Below are 14,422 nucleotides of genomic sequence, written 5' to 3' on the forward strand. Positions count from 1 at the left end.
AAGCATCATTCCATTTAAACAAAACATTTGAAGTGCAAATTATAGTGACAGAAAGCAGATTAGTGCTTCAGGGAGCAGGGGACAAGGGAGGGACAGAAGATAGAGATTACAAAGACGTGAGAAAAGTTTTTGATGTGATAAATGCTAATTACTTTTGATTACAGTGATGGTTTCACAGGTGTATAAGCAGGTCAGAACATCAAACTGTATACTTCACACGTGTACAATTCATTGTATGCCATTTATACCTCAATAAAGCTATGAAAATACTGGTTGATTAACCAGTAGGTCCTCACAGAAAATGCATATAGAATGAATGTGTAAAGTGTTCAATGTTGGTTGACAGAATACAAAGCAGGTGCTCAATGAATGTTGAACTAGTGTTGCTGTTGCTGTTAGGTGCGTCAAGTTGGTTCCAACTCACAACAACTCAGTGGACAACAGAAGGAAACACTGCCCAGCCCTGAGTTACATGCACAATTACTATGTTTGAACCCATTGTTGCAGCCACTCTGTCAATCCAGCTCATTAAGGGTTTTCCTCTTGTTTCCTGATGCTCTACTTTACCAAGCATGATGTCGTTTTCAAGGGACTGGTCCCTCCTAGTATCATGTCCAAAGTACATGAGATGAACTCATGCCATTCATATTTCTAAGGCATATTCTGTCTGTACTTCTACTGAGACAAATTTAGCAGTTCACAGTACTTTCAGTATTCTTTGCCAATATTTTAAGTCAAAGACATCAATTCTTCTCTAGTCTTCCTTATTCATTGTACAGCTTTCTTATGCATCTGAGGCACGTGACCATGGGTTGGGTTAGGCATGCCTTCATCCTCAAAGTGACATCTTTACCCTTTAACACATTCAAGAGGTCTTAACGCAGCAGATCTGTCCAATGCAATACATCATTTGATTTCTTGACTGTGGCTTCCGTGAGTGTTGATCAGGGAATGAAGTACATAACAGAAATATGTAAATAAATACTAGATGTTCAGTAATTTAATTAGAATAATGGATTTGAAAAACATTTTATACTGATCATGTGCCAGGGCACTTTCTTAGGCTCTGGAAATAGATTAGGGAACAAAATTAAGAGTCCTGTGGTCACAGAGCTTTAACAAGACATTGTTAGTTGTATACCAAAAGGCCAGCAGTCCAAACCCATCAGCTGCTCTGTGAGAAAAAGATGAAATTTTTTGTTCCTGTAAAAATTTAGAACCTCAGAAAGCCTGTATCTAGGATCTCTACAAGTAGGAACCTACCAGATGGCAATGGGTTTGGGTTTGTCTTTTGGGATGGGGGAGGCGGGTGGGGTGGGAGTGATTGTTAGCTGCCATGTTGTCAGGAATACACATTGCCTGACTGAGGATCAGACTGTTGTAAGCCATGGGGTTTTCACTGACTGATTTACAGCAGCAGATTGTCAGTTCTTACTTCTTACGTCTGTCTTAGTTTGGAAGCTCCACTAGACACTGTTCAGCATCATAGCAACACACAAGCCTCTGGGAGGCAGGCAGGTCAGGTGAGTGTGCATGGGGTACATTAGTTGGATTCTAAGTCAGGTAACCAGCAAAGAAGGCAAGAACTCTGCAACCACGGAACCACCAAAACGCCCTTAGGAGGATACCAAAAATCCAAACCAAACTCACGGCCACTGAGTTAATTCTGAGTCATAGCAAGCCTATATATGGGGTTTCCAAGACTGGACATCTATACAGGAGCGTACAGCCTTAGCTTTCTTCCATAGAATCACTAGTGAGTTCCAACCATTGAGCTTGCGGTTTGCAGTCCATAGCGCCACCACAGGTGTTAAGGAGCGAGAGAAAAGTTTCATAGAGAATGTCAGGGAAGGGCAGTGAAATTGTCAGTTATGATCTCCCTGTAAGGATGTGAAGGAAATGAATGAGTTGGAGAATAAAACATATCTTCTCCAGATGTTGGTATTGCTGGTGGCACTAGGTTGCTAACTTTTGCACAGTTGGCTGTGTGGGAGAAAGCCGCAGCTTTCTGCTCCTGTAAAGATTTAGTCTCCTAAACCTGGTAGCGTAGTGGTTACGAATCGGGCTGCGAACCTTAAGGTCAGTGGTTCGAAACTACCAGCTGCTCCGCGGGAGAAAGATGAGGCTTTCTACTCCCGTAAAGATTTACACCCTCGGAAACCCTATACAGGGTCGCTATGGGTCGGAATCGACTCGACGGCACTTAACAACAACAACAACAACAAACCCTATACAGGTTCATTGTGAGCTGCCATCTACTGGCAGTGGGCTTGGTTTTGGTTTTTGGCTCTCCAGATGTGGAAGACTGAATAAGAAATGAAGGAAACGTCTGTAAGGGCGGATGTTGTTGTTGTTGTTATGTGCCATGGAGTCGGTTCCGACTCATAGCTACCCTGCATAGGGTTTCCGAGGCTGTAAATCTTTATGGGAGCAGAAAGCCTCATCTTTCTCCAGAGGAAGAACTGGTAGTTTCGAACTGCTGACTATGAGGTTAACAACCCAATTCGTAACCACTATGCTACCAGAGCTCCTTCGCTATATAGTAGGAGCGCGTACGCGCCAGTGAAGAGGTGCCCACGTTCCCGGGTAGGTCCTGGGCCCTCCCGACCCCACCGGTAGTTGCGCTGCCCACGAGAAGGCATCAAGACGCTTGCCCTCGCTCGTCTTTCGCTGTCCACCCGTGCATGGACACGCGCAGAAACCGCTAGGCGGCGTCGGTTTCCCTTCCCACGCGAGGACGCCGGCGTGGGGCGACGCGGCCAGGGCCCCGCGCGTGCGCAGAGCTGCAATCGGCCTGCCCTCGGGGCGGGGCGGGACCCGGCAGGATTGGGCGGGGGCTTGAGGTGATTCCCCAGCCGCTGCAGCTGCGGCTTCAGCCGTGCTGGGAAACCGAAAGTGGGCGGCGGCCGCGGCTGTGGTCCTGTCTCAGACGGCGGCAGGAGCTGAGCACAGGAGATCGGAGACAAGCTATCGGCCCCCGGAACTAGGTGAGCGAAGGTCCTGCGGGCTTCGGGCTCGACAGGTGCCGGACGACGTCGGACAAAGTATTGGGCGGGCGCGGAGCACTTAGGTCACCAGCGGGGCATTTGCCCGGGTGGGACTCGAACTGACTCAGAGCCTCTTCCCTGTAGTCGCAGGGGATGCCCTGATCCCGACCCCTGGAAGCCGGGCTAGGCGCCTGAGGAGTTGGAGTTCCAGAGCGTTGTGTTTTAAATCTTTCCTGGGATCCTCCCCCGCCGCTCGACGCCGTATTGGGCTTTCACCAAGGAGTTGAACAGATCTTCCCTAGAAACTAAAGTGCTGAGGACTCAGCGCTGCAATGGGGGCGTGGATGAGGCGGAAGATGCTGACCAGGAAGTGGTTCCCGGCCTGGCACGGCGGGCCACATCTGGGATATCCGCCTGAGTAGGGGATATCCGCGTCCCAACTGTTTGAACTCTGGTATTTTATTCCCTAAGCTTTAGATTCTCTAATGGCACGGACTTCTCTTTACAGACTCTGTCTTATCAGATCAGCCCACGCAGGTCGCTAAAGTAATGCAGGACACAAATAATTCCTCTCAAACTATGAGCACCTGGTGGGTACAAAGCACCGAGCTAAGTAGGAATCATGAATCCACGAATAAGTTGTCTTTTAACTTTCACCAGGATCCCCCCACAGGGTCCGGTTCTCTGCCTCAACTTGCTGAGAGGGAGCTTGGAGCCATCTCAACTTTTCTGCTCAGATCCATTTGAGGGGTATAATAAGAGGGTAAGTCAGAAAGTGTTGCTATAAAATCACCGAAGCCTTTATTTAGCAAAAAATATCAAAATGTGAAGCTGTTGTTTCTCGACATATTCTTCATTCCGTAGGGCTACGCACTACGGAAGGCAATGTTTCTATCTCTGTCAACTGCTTCCAAAGAATTCTACTCTGTTCGATTTACACCATGTCAAAATTTTGGCATCCTCGAGTACCTCAGCTTGTGTTGCTTTTAAATGTTCTTTTAGTTTAAGGAACAAAAAGAAGTCTGAAGGGGGGCAAGATCAGAGCTGTAGGGTAGGTGGGTGAATGTTTCCCAGCAAAATTCTCATGTGCTAACCCTTTCTGTCCTTGGAGAATGAGCAGGTACATTGTGCTGGAAAACAATTCTTAAGTGCAACTTTCCTGGTCTTTTTTCTCACCAATGCAGTTTTCAATTATCATAAAACTTCTTCATAATAACCCCTATGATCATCCTTTACCTGCAAGGAAATCTATCAAGATGGTCCTTTTGGGATCTCCAAAAATAGTCACCACAGACTTCTGAGCTGACCTCTCTGCTTGAATATAATTGGCCCAGCTTATCCCCTCTGAAGCCAATGTTTTGATTGGACCTTTTTGTTTTTGAAGGCACCCTAAACAAGGCTTTGTTGTTGTTGTTGTTATGTGCCGACTCATAGCAACCCTCTACAGGGTTTCCGAGGCTGTAAATCTTTACGGGAGCAGAAAGCCTCCTCTTTCACCCACGGAACAGCTGGTAGTTTCGAACTGCTGACCCTGAGGTTAGCAGCCCGATTCGTAACCACTACGCTACCAGCTGCTCCTTAGAAACCCTATATAGGGTCACTATGAGTCGGAACTAACTCAGTGGCACTTAACAACAATATCAACAAATATATGAACTGGGCTGTTAACCTCAAGGATAGCAGTTTGACTCTACCAGTTACTCTGTAGAAGAAAGAAGAGGCTTTCTGTTTCTGTAAAGATTTACATCCTCGGAAACACTGTGAGTCGGAGCTGACTGGAAGGCACACCACCACCACCACCATAGATGAACTGGAACCCTAGTGACAATATGTCTATCTTTTACATTTCCATTAATAGCCAAAGGCACCACTCTCAAATCATTTTCAAAAAGCCATGAAGGGGAATATGTTTAACAGAAAACGTTTCTGCCCCAAAGGATTCTGATGACTACCGCACAAAAGGGCCTCAAACCAAAAACATGTTGATCCCTTGCATTCCTTCCATCATACAGGTAGAAAAACTTTAGGAAAGAGAAGTGCTTTGTCTTATATGTAACAGTTTAGTGGCAGAGGTGAAATTTAGACCCCATACCCAGCCTCATTCCAAACTGCCTTGATGTGTAAGTGTTATACGTTGAAAAGGGCTTGGGTTTACCCACCTGGGTTGGACCCTGGGCTGCTTCACTGATTGGTTGTGTTATCTGGAACAAATGACATGTCTTTGTTGGACCTCGTTTTCTTATGTGATTGTTGTTGTTAGGTGCCATGGAGTCAGTTCCGACTCATAGCGACCCTGTACAGGGTTTCCGAGGCTGTAAATCTTTCCGGGAGCAGAACGCCTCATCTTTCTCCTGCGGAATGGCTGGTAGTTTCAAACTGCTGACCTTGCGGTTCGCAGCCTGATTCGTAACCACTACGCTACCAGAGCTCCTTATGTATCTTGGTAATAATCCATTTTACTTTTCAAGGCAGAAAGATAAATGAGATTACTGTAAACACTTTGGCTGGTAATAATCAAGAACTGCCAGCTCTCTTCTGTCCATCAAACCTCCCATATTTCACATACTTGGATTTCAGTTTCTTGACATACTATTTTAAGTTTTCGGTGTTGTTGTTGTTGTTAAATGCCATCAAGTGGGTTTCGATTCATAGTGATCCTGTGTATAGTGTTCTGAGGCTGTAATCTTTGCGAGCGCAGAAAACCTTAGTTTTCTCCCTAAATTCTCCATAGGAGTACAGTATAAATTACCACATCTCTGGAATCCCGAAGTCTATGGTCCTTTGACTTCCCTTCATAGCTTCTTTGCTAGTTACACAGCAAGGCTGTGATGCAGTAGTTGGCAGGACTGTCTGACTTCAGTCCTTGTAGACTAGAAATGAAATACAATACCCTTTTAAGTGTACTGGTTGAATTCAGCTGAATAAGCTATTGTATTCTGCATCAGGAAATTTAAACACCTTGAAGGACCTCTCTGAGTTCTGTGTGCAGTATAGTCTAGTCAGGTACATAGTGTGAATATAAAGGAGAACAAAATGCTTATAATCCAACTCTAATCCAACCCTGTGTTGGCGCCGTTGGTCTTTCCAAGAACTGAAATTTGACAGAGGGAGTGCTTTGCATCTGTGCACATTCAGATTCAGCAGATTAATACAAAACAGCAGTTCCCTAGCAAAATCTAGTTTAATATTTATGTTAATTTTCTTTTCCTTTGAGCCAAACCTACTTTCCTCTATCTCTACTCCTACCTTTGTGCTTTTGAAAATTTTATTCTTTTCTCTATTTACTCATGTTATTGTTATCCTATAGCACCACATTAGGACTCCTTTATTACTCATAGGCTAATTTGTTTAAAGTGGTTTTTTTGTTGTTGTTTTGGTCTTTCAAACAATCTGTTTAAAAGTAATTTACTTTGCCATTTTTAGTTGAAGATGTTTGTATCTGCCATTGAGAGCGTCTGATAAGCACAAGAAACCCAGGATGAACCCAGAGAAAAATTGGTATTTTCTTTTGTGCAACTGTGTCATGAGTGAGCAACCCCCATGGTTCCTTTAGGTCCTTGGACCTCAACTTTGCTCTGAACGACTCCAGGGAAAGATGAAAAGCATAGATCCTGCCCACCTTCCTTATCTTTCATGGGAAAAAAGAGAACTGAAGCAACTTGCTCAAAGGGTCACAGCTAATTTGTAGCAGAACTAGAATTAAGGTTGCCAATCCGGTCTAAGCCACTGTATCATCTCAGGGTGCTCTAATATGTTGATTTACAGGAAGTGCTTACACATTCATGGTTATGTAATTACAATGCATGTATATTTTGGAGCTTGAAAGCATGCGAATAAAAACCCTAAAGAAAGCCTAAGGAAATAATACAACCACCTCAGTACATTAATTACTGTCTTGCCTTTAAAAAAGGTTAATTGAAAAAGTAATTCAGGTGGTAGCAAGTAGACTATAATTGGAAAGAAAATAGCATTTTAAACTGTTGAAAGAGAAGTCAGGTGAAGGGTTTTTAATGGAAACCTTCTCTGAGGCTCAGTTTATTGATTTCTAAAACGAGGGCTTGGCGTCAGACTAGATGATGTCTAAAATCATTCTGGAACTGTAGGAGCCTAACTGGTTGCAAAGAATTGTCTTCACGGTGAGGGGCAGTAGTTACTAGACGTGGATGCCCTAAGATGATAGTCAAACACTTTGAACAGAAGGTAGGAGAGATTAGTTGGTGATTTCAATGTATCCTCATTATTTTTCAGGTTTATTTTGGAATTGTGTTCCACTCTACAAACAAATTTAGGACATGAAGAATGTAATGAAGAAGATGAGTCAGATAGTACACTTGGAAATGGTTGAGAAAAGAGAAATTTAGGGCTCGTCTCCTCTTCCTCTCATTTCTGCCCTCTTCTCTCTCTGCTCTTCTTCTTCTTCTTCTTCTTCTTCTTCTTCTTCCTCTTCCTCCTCCTTCCTCCTCCTTCCTCCTCCTTCCTCTTTCTTCCTCCTTCTTCCTCCTCCTCCTCCTTCTTCCTCCTTCCTCCTCCTCCTCTTCCTCTCTTCCCTTCTGCCTCCTGCCTTCTCTCTCCAGCAGAGTTTACCTTCCTCACCCTGAATAAAAGTCTCTAGATGGGCAAAAAAAAAAGAGAAATTTAGGGAAGATAAATCAGATGGGAGCCAGAGGAGCTTGGCTAAAGGTTCTGGGCACTAGTAGTGACTGAATTCTAGCTAGAGGAAGCAGATGAATCCTGGTGACACAGTGAGTTAAGTGATCAGCTAACCGACAGGTTCAAACCCACCAGCTGCCCCACAGGAGAAGGATGTGGCAGTCTGCGGTGGTTGAGACCACAGCCTTGGAAATTGTGGCGCAGTTCTGCTCTTCCCTATGAGGTTGCTCTGAGTCAGAGTCCACTGGGAGGCATTGGGTTTGATTAGGAAACAGATAACATGCATATTATGAGGAGGTAGAAGGTCAATGGTAAGAGACTTTAGTGGGGCTATTGCCAGATGAATTAAAGAGAATAATTGTACAATTTAAAAATACTGTTTTGATTGAGAGAAGTAGTTTGTTGTTGTTTTTAAGTGCCACCAAAGTAGTTTGTTGTTTATTGTCCTGGAGTTGGTTACTACTCTTAGTGACCCTGTATAGGGTTTCTAAGGAGGAGCCACTGGTGAGTTTGAACCTCCAACCTTGTGGTTCAAATTGACCTTGTGATCCAATGTTTTTCCTCTAGCAACACACCACGTTTTGGTCACTTTAAATTATTTAAATCTTGCTTTCTATCAAGATTGTCATTAATTTTTCCTGTTTCCTGTCTGTACTTCACATACATTGTTAGCTTCTTGGAGTTGTTGTTAAGTGCCATGCAGTCAGTTCCAACTCATAATGATTATGCCTGTATATGGCTTCTGAGGAATAGCTGGTAGGATTGAACCACCGATTTTATGGTTAGCAGTCCAGTAGTGTCACAGAGAACAATTGGAATAATCACAATTAATTGTAGCAAAGAGAAAAGGGTCAGGATGAAATAATCAAAGGAGATATCAAGTGCTAACTTTGATTTTTGGCAAGACTTAGCAGTTCTCTTGAGTATCACAGTCTGAACTCAGAATGTGGAAGAGCCCTGTTTCATACCACCCTATGAGCTAGTCTCTTAGTGTGCCACATGGTGCTGACTCAGAATTTACTTTCAGAAGCCAGATCCATCAGCAGCAGTGATCCAGAAGGAAACCCTAGAGAACTGGGAGCCATGAGAACTGGATTCTTGTTTTGGTGGTGGTGGTGGTTCTTAAGTGTCATTGAGTCAGTTCTGATCCATAGCAGCCCTTTATAGGGTTTCCAAGGAGCAAATGGTGAGCTTGAACTGCCAACCCTGAGGTTCAAACTGACTTTGTAGTCCAGCTCATTAACCCACAGCGCCACTGTAAAATATGTGATATTTGGAACAATTATTCTGGTCCTCAGTTTCCTCATTGAAGAGTTTGGAAGAAATGGTGTTAATATCCACTAATGTTGCTCCTTGGAAACCCTATACAGGGCCGCTTTGGGTCAGAATTGACTCGATGGCACTTACCAACAACAACAATATTCCATTATTCTCCTAGCTTTCTATTTTGAAGTTGGACCCACCATCCTGTGCTGTTATCCTTAGCCAGGCAGCATCCACAGGTATTCTAGAACTGCATGTCTAACAGAACCTCTGCTCCAAGATCCTTTGCTAAAGTAGTAAGTGACTTGTTGCCCACTAGTTAGGTGAGAAATCTAGAAGAAGATCCAGCAGCTTTCTTACCAAGCTTGTCAGTTCATAAATATGTTAATGAGCAGATTCAAAAAGCTGGAGAAATCTGATGTTTTAAATTGAATGCTATGCTAAAATTTTCTCCACTATGCCAATGCTTTATATCATTCAACATTTAACCATTTTGTTATATTTATAGGTACTTGGCCATCCACACCCTGCTTTGAGGAGAGTTTTTGTTTTGTTTTGTTTTGTTTTTTTATCAGCTGCTGAATGTCAGGGGTCCTAGTGTAGCCCTATAGGATAAGCACTGGACTGCTAACTGAAAAGTGGGCTTTTCAAACCCACCAATCCTTGAAAATCCTAAGCAGGTTCACTGAGTCAAAGCTGACTCTGTGGCACATAACAACAAACAACATCTGAATGCCAGGTAGTATGCAAAGCACATGTAACTCTACTTTTGATGCTTATCAATCAGAATTTGCAAGAAAAGGAGGAAGAACAAAAGCGTGAGAAGAAGCAAGTGAGACCCGAACGTCAAGTGTGATCTGTTATGGACAATTTCTTTTCCTCTAAGTAAGGTCGTTGCTAACTGACCTCTGGATCAGAATTTGACATGAAAAGTACTCTGTTGTTTAGGATTCTTGTTCCATTCATACCATTAAAGGTGACTGCCTTTGAGTGGACTGATTCGGTGCAGTCCTCTGTGTGTCAAAGTGTAACTATGATCTCCAGAGATTTGAATGATTGATTTTCATAAATAGATCCCCAGATCTTTTTTCCATGGTGACTCTAGGTGAACTCAAACCTCTAACCTTTCAGTTAGCAACCCAGCACTGTTTGTACAATCCAGGAACTCAGTATTCAACTCACTATCATCTAGGGAAACCCTTGTTGTTGTTGTTGTTGTTATGTGCCGTGCCGTGGAGTTGGTTCAGACTCATAGCGACCCTGTGTAGGGTTTCAGAGGAGCAACTGGTGAGTTTGAACTGCTGACCTTGTTCAAACCAACCTTGTGGTCCAGTGCTTTATTCTGCGGCGCCACATCAGGATACTTAACAAAAGGGGGAGGAAGACAAAAATAAATGGTAGCCTTGTGGTCAGGCAGAGCTTCCTGGTCTTCTCAAGTATGAGATCCTTGGTTGTTGTTGTTTTTTTTTTTTCAGCTTTTAAAAAGCAGGATGAAACCTTGCACATTAGTAGTTGTACTTTTAGCATCCATTAATTAATAAACGTGTAGCTACCAACTGCTATCATGAATTCAGAATCAATATGTAAATCATGAACTGCCCCCACCCCCCAACAGCATCTGCATGCTTTTTGAAAAACGGGAATATATGGAAATGTGAGACATTTACCACTACTCAAGCAGTGCTTCCTGTCCATCAGGATGTATGGATGCGTGTAGTAGTATTGTGACGCAGCCCTGGGACTGCTCATTGAGAAAGCTGGCTCAGAGTGACAAGGCCCTGAGATAATCTACACAACAGTTCTCAACCACAGTTCAGTGACACAGCTGACCATCTCAATTCGTTTACAGCAACCACTAACATTTGCAAATAATTGCTAGTAAATCCTTTAATTTTATCCATTGTTAATAAATTTCATTGGGTTGAAGTTTATTCTTTTAGTAGGTCACATACATTATATTTCAGTGAGTAGGAGGGAGGGGAAGGAGTGGTGCTAGGTAGATAGAGAATTTCTCATTCATTCGCCAGTTATTTATTGAACTCTTTCTGTAGGCATGGACTGTGTGGTGTCTTCCAACCTAAGGAACTTCTCTTCCAGCACTATACTGGGCAGTTTTCTGTTGTGACCTGTAGGGTTTTCAATGACTGATTTTTGGAAGTAGATCTCTAGGCCTTGAAACCTGTCTACCAAGACTGAGTCTGCTGGTATTTGAAATACTGATGGCATAACTTTCTGTATCATGTTGTTGTGGTTATTAAGTGCCATGGAGTTGTTTTCGACTCATAATGACCCTGCCTAGACTGTCCAAGGAGCGATTGGTGGCTTCACAGTCCAGTGCTTATCTTACATTGCCACCCCAGGAGTCATAGAAACTTACAAATCACCACAGTACAACAAACCGACAGATAGGTGGTAGGTGTTTACATGTATGTGTATATAATAAATATCTAAGATCCACTTAGATATTCAGCTACACAAAAGTGAAAAAAGCCCAGTTTTACTCAGAAGAGCTCTATCTAAATGAATAGGGGGGATAGTTTTTTTTTTAAGAGAATAAGAGTGTAGATAGGTAGGAAAGGTGGAATCAAACAGAAATTTGGGAGATTTGGCATGGGGAAGTAAGCAAGTGATCTCTTCTCACAGAAATTGACCAGCCTCCAATATAGGTCAGCAGTTTGAAACTACCAGCCATTTCACGGGAGAAAGATGAGGTATTCTGCTCTCATAAAAATTTACAGCCTCGGAAACCCTGTGCAGGGTCACTATGAGTCGGCACTGACTCCATGGTACTTGTCAACAACAACAAATATAGTTTTTACTACTTGAGAAAGTAAGTAGCAAAAATTCAATAATTTTTGACTGTTGAGTCGTGAACCATTGTGAATCAAAGTTATCTCCCTTGTAATCTTGAGATTACTATTTAATAACCAAAGTTTCTACTTCAGACTAAACATATGGCAACAAGGAAGTATATATTTGATTCTGAAGTCCTCTTCCTTTCTTGTTTGCCAGCACACACAAACCATGGATTTCAAGGGTTGAAGGTGCTCAGACTATTTGTCTGCTCTTTGAATGTTCTTATCCCTGCCTCCAGCTGTCCCATACCCTCCCTATGTTTATGACAAGGCTGTCATTGATTCCACATCACTTTTTTTCTCTGACTATACTTACTGTCTTTCTTGATTCTTCTTTTGTGTTAGTTCTTCAGGATGTTTTAAAAATAACAGTAACCAGGGTAATAGAATGGAAAGAATGTGGAGTCTGGCATCAAACAGAGCAGGACTAAAATTCTGGCTTCTGTACATTCTGTGATATCTTGGTTAAGCTATTTAATTTCTATGATCCTTGGTTTTCTTCTCTATGGAATAATAATACTGTCTTCCAAGTATTATAAGGAGCTCTGGTAGAGTAGTGGTTATGAGTCAGGCTGCTAACCTTAAGGTCAGCAGTTCAAAACTACCAACTGTTCCGCAGGAAAAAGATGAGGCTTTCTGCTCACATAAAGATTTACAGCCTCGGAAACCCTGTACAGGGTCGCTATGAGTCAGAACCGATTCCACGTTATTATGGGTATTAACTTTTAGAAAACCTCTCTCTCAGAATTTATGTAAAAGAAATAGAAGCAAGTCTATACAAAGATTTGTATATGAATGTTCAAAATGGCCTTATTTATATTACTCCGAAATGGAAATCACCACTCATCTATCGGTTTTTCACACTGTGATGTCTTGAATGTTAACTGCGATGCTGGAAGCTATGCCAGACCAACAGTGTCATCCATGGTGAACAAGTTTTAGCGGAATTTACACACTAAGACAGGCTAGGAAGAAGGACTTCCAAAAACACAAAAAACAAAAATTGGCCAGTGAAAACTTTCTGAATCGCAGCGGAATGTTTCCTGATATAGTGCTGGAAGATGAGCCACTCAGACTAGAAGGCCTTCAAAATATGACTACGGAAGGGCTGCATCCTCAAAGTAGAATCAGCCCTAATGATATTGAGTAAAGCTTTCAGGACTTTAATTTATTGATGTGGCATGACTTAAAATGAGCATAAAAAGCTGAAAGCATCTATTAATAATTGGATTCTGGAATGTATGAAGTATAAATGTAGGAAAATTGGATACCATCAAAAATAAAATGCTATGTATAAAGATAGCTGACTTAGAAATTAGCTGACTAGGACTACTGTTGGTCATTTTGAATTGGATGGTCCTATGATCTGCTATGCCAGGAATGACAAATTGAGCAGAAATGGCAATGCATTTGTTGTCAAAAAGAACATTTCAAGATTTATGCTGAAGCACACACAACACAGTCAGTTACAGGATAATATCAATATGCCTATAAGAAAGACCAGTTAATGTAATTCTTACTCAGATTTACACACCAACCTCTAATACCAAAGATGAAAAATTAGAAGATTTTTATCAAGATGTATTTATAATTGCTGGTGATTAGAATGTGAAAGTTGGAAATAAAGGAGGATTGGTGGTGGTGGTGTGCCGTGGAGTCGGTTTCAACTCATAGTGACCCTGTACAGGGTTTCTGAGGCTGTAAATCTTTATGGGAGCACAAAGCCTCATATTTCTCCCACGGAACAGCTGGTAGTTTTGAACTGCTGACCATGAGATTAGCAGCCTGATTCATAACCACTATGCTATCAGAGCCCCTTAAAGGAGGATTGGTAGTTGGAAAATACAACTTTGGTGATAGAAACAATGCTAAAGACCACATGATAGAATTTTGCAGACCAATGATTTACTCATTACAAATACCCTTTTCAACAACAATCTGGACCGTACCAAATGGAATGCACAGGAATCAAATTGACTGCATCTGTGTGAAGAGACATGGAGAAGCTCAATATCTTCAGCCAAAACAAGACCAAGGGCCAGTTGTGGAGCAGACAATTAATTGCTTATATTCAAGTTGAAGTTGAAGGCGAAGAAAAATTACAAGTCCATAGAAACCAAAGTAGGGCCTTGAATATATCTCAACCTGAATTTAGAGACCATCTCAAGAATAGGTATGATGCATTGAGCACTAATGACCAAAGATCTGTTGAGTTGTAGGATGACATCAAGGAGTATATATCTGGAAAAAACAAAAGGTCATTAAAAAGATAAAGAAAATACCAAAATGGATGTCAAAGAGACTCTGAAACTTGCTTTTGAACCTAGCAAGGCTAAAGTGAAAGGAAAAAATGAAATAAAAGAGCTGAGAAGAATATTCAAAGGGCAGGTCAAGAAGACAGAGTAAAATATTATAATGAAATGTGTAAAGGCCTGGAGTTAGAAGACGAGAAAGGAAGAACACACTCTACATTTATCAAGCTGAAATAACTGGAGAGAAAATTCAAGCCTCCAGCTGCAATATTAAAGATTCTATTGGCAAAATATTGAATAATGCAGGAAGCATCAAAGGAAAATGGAAGGAATACACAGTCACTATGCCAAAAAGAATTGGTCTATGTTCAGCCATTTCAGGAGGTGGCATATGGTCAAGAACTAATAGTGTTGA

The 14,422-nt window shown here is 42.1% G+C and overlaps 1 protein-coding gene across 2 annotated transcripts in view; it reads left to right on the forward strand.

Moving 5' to 3' along the window:
* Nucleotides 1-2,794: 2,794 nt before the first annotated feature.
* The window catches only part of TDRD7 (tudor domain containing 7), a 102,944-nt gene continuing 91,316 nt past the window's right edge, over nucleotides 2,795-14,422 (forward strand). The window contains exon 1 of one of the 2 annotated variants that reach the window (XM_006863134.1): nucleotides 2,795-2,987. The gene's annotated coding sequence lies outside the window, so the exon portion shown is untranslated. The remainder of the gene's footprint in view (nucleotides 2,988-14,422) is intronic. The other variant, XM_006863135.1, reaches the window with a different exon arrangement.

Source organism: Chrysochloris asiatica, unplaced genomic scaffold (assembly GCF_000296735.1).
Source record: "Chrysochloris asiatica unplaced genomic scaffold, ChrAsi1.0 scaffold00053, whole genome shotgun sequence".
NCBI lineage: Eukaryota > Metazoa > Chordata > Mammalia > Afrosoricida > Chrysochloridae > Chrysochloris > Chrysochloris asiatica.